General features: G+C 59.3%; 1 non-coding gene across 1 annotated transcript; it reads left to right on the forward strand.

The window, feature by feature from the left end:
- The first annotated feature begins 2,659 nt into the window (after positions 1 to 2,659).
- Positions 2,660 to 4,474, forward strand: LOC142795543 (small subunit ribosomal RNA). The gene has a single exon (XR_012893105.1). It is a non-coding gene; the product is annotated as a small subunit ribosomal RNA (ribosomal RNA).
- The last annotated feature ends 1,436 nt before the right edge of the window (positions 4,475 to 5,910 follow it).

The following is a 5,910-nucleotide window of genomic DNA, read 5'->3' on the forward strand; positions in this document are numbered from 1 at the left end:
GTGAGAACCGTCGCTCGGATGTTCGTCGTCTTTCGCCGAGCCAGTGCTGGCAATCCGGCGAAGCCGAACGGAGCCGATTCGGGCACGATATCGGCGTCTTTCCACGTGCTCGCCGGCGACCGTCGCACGAGTACGGTAAACCGCGTCAGCCGGGGCGGAGTTCGGGACGCCGATGCGAAAGTGGGAAGCGCCGCTCGGATCTTCGCCGTTTTTGGAGGAGTCAGTGGCGGCACTCCGGTGAAGCCAAGGTGCGCCAATTCGCGCACGATATCGGCGTCTTTCGACGTGCCCGCCGGCCACCGTCGCACGAGTACGGCAAACCTCGTCTGCCGGGGCGGGGTTTGCGACGCCGACGCAAAAGTGGGAACCGCCGCTCGGATGTTCGCCGTTTTTGGCAGAGTGAGTGCTGGCACTCCGGCGAAGCGAAAGAGCGCGAATGCGCCCACGAAAGTGGCGTGTTTGGACGTGCTTGACGACGACCACCGCAGGAAAACGAAAAACCACGTCAGCCGGGGCGAGCGACCCATGGCGGTCTGGGTGCTTATCGCTGCTATTATAGGGGCACCCCGGCAGACGCAAAAAAAAAAAAAATTTTTTTCGACATTCTTTTTTGCTCGTCGACCTCGGGTGACCCAGGTCGCAGTGGGAGCCGCGCACGAAAGCGGCGTCGCGAGACGGCTTCGCGGTCGCTAGTCGCACGAGCTCGGCAACCGCGTCTGCCGGGGCGGAGTTCGGGACGCCGACGGCTAAGTGGGAACCGCCGCTCGGATGTTCGCCGTTTGTGGCCGAGTGAGTGCTGGCACTCCGGCGAAGCCAAACGGGGCCGATTCCGGCACGATATCGGCGTCTTTCTACGTGCTCGCCGGCGACCGTCGCACGAGTACGGCAAAGTGCGTCTGCCGGGGCGGGGTTTGCGACGCGTACGCAATAGTGAGAACCGTCGCTCGGATGTTCGTCGTCTTTCGCCGAGCCAGTGCTGGCACTCCGGCGAAGCCGAACGGAGCCGATTCGGGCACGATATCGGCGTCTTTCCACGTGCTCGCCGGCGACCGTCGCACGAGTACGGTAAACCGCGTCAGCCGGGGCGGAGTTCGGGACGCCGATGCGAAAGTGGGAAGCGCCGCTCGGATCTTCGCCGTTTTTGGAGGAGTCAGTGGCGGCACTCCGGTGAAGCCAAGGTGCGCCAATTCGCGCACGATATCGGCGTCTTTCGACGTGCCCGCCGGCCACCGTCGCACGAGTACGGCAAACCTCGTCTGCCGGGGCGGGGTTTGCGACGCCGACGCAAAAGTGGGAACCGCCGCTCGGATGTTCGCCGTTTTTGGCAGAGTGAGTGCTGGCACTCCGGCGAAGCGAAAGAGCGTGAATGCGCCCACGAAAGTAGCGTATTTGGACGTGCTTGACGGCGACCGCCGCAGGAGTACGAAAAACCACGTCAGCCGGGGCGAGCGACCCACGGCGGTCTGGGTGCTTATCGCTGCTATTATAGGGGCACCCCGGCAGACGCAGAAAGAAAAAAAAAAATGGGGACATGGCGTGCGTCACCGTGCGGCTTCGCAGCGTTGCCGAAGTCGCCGAGCCCTTCGACTGAGCCGAACGGCGGACAGGGAACGTTGGTCGGCCGTTCTAACCTGTCGGTGCCACGCCGAGACGTCGTTAAGGAAAACCGCGTCGTGGGCCTCTACGACGCCGTCGAGTCGTTGTACGTTTGGTGTCCAGCGTGTCGGCGGCGAGTAGCGGACACGTCGTTCACGACTTCGGTCTTTCGCAGTCGACGCGAACTTGCGGAGAGTCGTGGTGCCTCACGTTTTCGGCAGAAACCGCGGCGGAATTTTCCCGTGCGTGCGCGCACGACCTCGGTGCTGTGCCGTCAGCGTAGTGTTGCACAAACTCGTGGCCTACCCAAGGTGCGGTACGTTTGCGGCCGTATCCTCGGTGGGAATTTCGTGAGTAGGGTCGCAAATTCTACGACCTCGGCGGGTTTGAGAGCGACGTAGACTTGTGGCACGCTCAACATGCCACACGTTTCGGGGCACACCCGCGGTGAAATTTTCTCGAGTACGCTCGTATTAGGGCCCAAGGAGGTCTGGGTACTTATCGCTGCTATTATGTGGGGGTTCTCGTGAGCGGCGTACGCGAAAGCGACCGGGTGTCTGATATGCGGCGGGCTTCGGCCTCGTCAAGCGTGTCCTCGGGTCTGCTCCAGGGGAATCCACGGCAGTCGTCTGCAGCCTCATCCGCTTGATGCGTTAGGGGCTGGTTGTCGGACGGTGCCGTTTTACCACGATATCGAGGTGTGTTCCGTGTCGTCCTCGGGCGATTCAGATGCGAAAGCGCCGAAGACGCGGGCGTGACCCGTCGTCTGGCGGCTTTGCAGTCTCGGCTCCGTTGCTAGTTCCGGCCGGTCCACCGACAGTGCAGCGGGCTTGGGCAACCCGCACGGCGCGACCGAGTCGATGCAACGAAAAAGAGCGAGCATGAACGTGCTTCTTGCCGCACGGCTCCCACTCGTCTTTCGGGAAGGTTGTGCCGTAGCGAGCTCGAACGCCGTCATCTCGGAGTGCAAAATAAGCGTGTTGGGGCGCCTGAAGGTGGCCTCCGCCGCACACAGACTGCGTCCGGCCCGCCGAGGGCGAGGACGGACGCGCAGTCGAACGATTACCTGGTTGATCCTGCCAGTAATCATATGCTTGTCTCAAAGATTAAGCCATGCATGTCTAAGTACATGCCGAAATAAGGCGAAACCGCGAATGGCTCATTAAATCAGTTATGGTTCCTTAGATCGTTTCTTCCTACTTGGATAACTGTGGCAATTCTAGAGCTAATACATGCAGTGAGCCTGGAGCCCTTTGGGTAACGGGTGCTTTTATTAGACCAAGATCGATCGGGTTTCGGCCCGTATTGTGTGGTGACTCTGGATAACTTTGTGCTGATCGCATGGCCACGAGCCGGCGACGTTTCTTTCAAGTGTCTGCCTTATCAACTTTCGATGGTAGGTTACTTGCTTACCATGGTTGTTACGGGTAACGGAGAATCAGGGTTCGATTCCGGAGAGGGAGCCTGAGAAACGGCTACCACATCCAAGGAAGGCAGCAGGCGCGCAAATTACCCACTCCCGGCACGGGGAGGTAGTGACGAAAAATAACAATACGGGACTCTTTTGAGGCCCCGTAATTGAAATGAGTACACTCTAAATCCTTTAACGAGGATCAATTGGAGGGCAAGTCTGGTGCCAGCAGCCGCGGTAATTCCAGCTCCAATAGCGTATACTAAAGCTGCTGCGGTTAAAAAGCTCGTAGTTGGATCTCAGTTCCAGACGAGTAGTGCATCTACCCGATGCGACGGCTCGGACTGAACATCATGCCGGTTCTTTCTTGGTGCACTTCATTGTGTGCCTCGAGATGGCCGGTGCTTTTACTTTGAAAAAATTAGAGTGCTCAACGCAGGCGAGTCGCCTGAATAAACTTGCATGGAATAATAGAACAAGACCTCGTTTCTGTTCTGTTGGTTTTTGGAATACGAGGTAATGATTAAGAGGGACGGACGGGGGCATTCGTATTGCGGCGCTAGAGGTGAAATTCTTGGACCGTCGCAAGACGAACTACTGCGAAAGCATTTGCCAAGAATGTTTTCATTGATCAAGAACGAAAGTCAGAGGTTCGAAGGCGATCAGATACCGCCCTAGTTCTGACCATAAACGATGCCAACCAGCGATCCGCCTGAGTTACTCAAATGACTCGGCGGGCAGCTTCCGGGAAACCAAAGTATTTGGGTTCCGGGGGAAGTATGGTTGCAAAGCTGAAACTTAAAGGAATTGACGGAAGGGCACCACCAGGAGTGGAGCCTGCGGCTTAATTTGACTCAACACGGGAAAACTTACCCGGCCCGGACACTGGGAGGATTGACAGATTGAGAGCTCTTTCTTGATTCGGTGGATGGTGGTGCATGGCCGTTCTTAGTTGGTGGAGCGATTTGTCTGGTTAATTCCGATAACGAACGAGACTCTAGCCTATTAAATAGGTGCGGGGTTCCCAGCACCTTACAACCTTCTTAGAGGGACAAGCGGCTCCTAGCCGCACGAAACAGAGCAATAACAGGTCTGTGATGCCCTTAGATGTCCGGGGCCGCACGCGCGCTACACTGAAGGAAGCAGCGTGTCTTTATCCCTGTCTGAAAAGACTGGGTAACCCGTGGAACTTCTTTCGTGATTGGGATAGGGGCTTGCAATTGTTCCCCTTGAACGAGGAATTCCCAGTAAGCGCGAGTCATAAGCTCGCGTTGATTACGTCCCTGCCCTTTGTACACACCGCCCGTCGCTACTACCGATTGAATGATTTAGTGAGGTCTTCGGACCGATGTCCGGCGCGGCCTTTCGGTTGCGCCGGTCTGTTGGAAAGATGACCAAACTTGATCATTTAGAGGAAGTAAAAGTCGTAACAAGGTTTCCGTAGGTGAACCTGCGGAAGGATCATTAACGGATTGTGAAGGGTGAGCGCCTCAGCTGCGTCTGCGCCCGACACTTTCTGCCGCTGACCCCGTTTGGACGCGGGGTCGGCTTTTCCCCACGGGGCTGCCTGAATGTGGAGCGGCACCCCGTGACAAATTGTTGCGCCCAGCGGACGCCAACACCGCGACCTTGGACGGTCGGCCAGGTGGCGGACGCGGGTACAAACGGCGCAACGCACTCATAGGTCGGCTTTCGACCCGCCACTGCACCGTGGCTCGAAGCGCTCGAAATGCGCGACCCGACCGCTGCGGGACCGCCTAGTACTGTAAACAGGAGCGGCGGAGCGCGAACGGCGAGTCGTGGTTACGTCGGTAGAAGGCGAGGCTGCGCGTTCCCGAAACGCCAGCCGAGTGCCCTCCCGACCGTTCGAGCGTGCAAGAACGAGACCCGACAATCGCGCGGCGACTGCCAAGTACGAGAGGAACGGCACAAGCGTCGGCGGTCGGTCAAGGAACTGGCGATGTGACGGGTCCGCTGTGCACCAGTGCATACCGTCCCGCCGTCCGCGGCAAGCGCCTCCGCGTCCTCGGGTGACGGAGGCTGCCGGTCGGTTCTTGCAGGCGAGGGATCTCGCTGGCACCGGTTCGCGTTGACGCGCGGCCGGTCATGGCACGGCGATGCGACGGCCGAGGTGCGCAGTACTCGATGGAGGAACCGCACGCTCCGATGACCGTCCCGCCCTCCGCGGCGTATGCGTACCGACCGTAATGGTTGCAGCAGCGCCGGCCGGCTTTTGAATTCGCCACACGAAACACGGTGCGAGATCGCGGTTAGGGGAGCGTCGACGTTGCCAGGCGTTTTGCTTGCTGCCGAGGGAAAGGCGGCACGGCCACGTCGCGCTCGTCGCGATTAGCGGGTCTGCGCGCTTTGGGAAGGTGCCGCAACGACTTGCCGAAAGAGGAAGCACGGAAGAACGAGGGACTTGGACGTCCCGACAATTGAACGCACTTGCGGCCAGGCCCTTGCTGGCTTCGTTCTTCCGCCTCGAGTAGGCTCGTACGCGGCTCCGGCGCCGAAAGTGGTCCTTGGCACCGACTTCGGTGGACGTGGGAAGTGCCGCGCAAGTACGGCGCGCCTGGCTCCACCTGTTGGCTAAAGTAGGCAGCCGGATCGGCATTTTGGTGTGCGGTGGCAAACCGTGGATGCGAAAAAAGCTTGTGCGATTTCGTGGAACAAAAAGCGGGGGTCCCCCTTTTTATGCGGAGGAGACCGACCCGCCCGCCGTGGTGAACCGCGACGCCACGGTAAAAACGGGAGAGGCTTGTCGATGGGACCGTGCATCCCGCGCTCCACGGAGGCCGGGAGGCGGCCGCCCGAGGAAATGTGTAGCCGTCGAGGCCCGCATCTGCGTGCACTCTTATCCAAATGGGTGTACCGCAGGCATTTTCTGGTTAGGCGGGCCA

The sequence above is a fragment of the Rhipicephalus microplus genome, unplaced genomic scaffold (assembly GCF_043290135.1).
Source record: "Rhipicephalus microplus isolate Deutch F79 unplaced genomic scaffold, USDA_Rmic scaffold_719, whole genome shotgun sequence".
In the NCBI taxonomy this organism is placed as follows: Eukaryota; Metazoa; Arthropoda; class Arachnida; order Ixodida; family Ixodidae; genus Rhipicephalus; species Rhipicephalus microplus.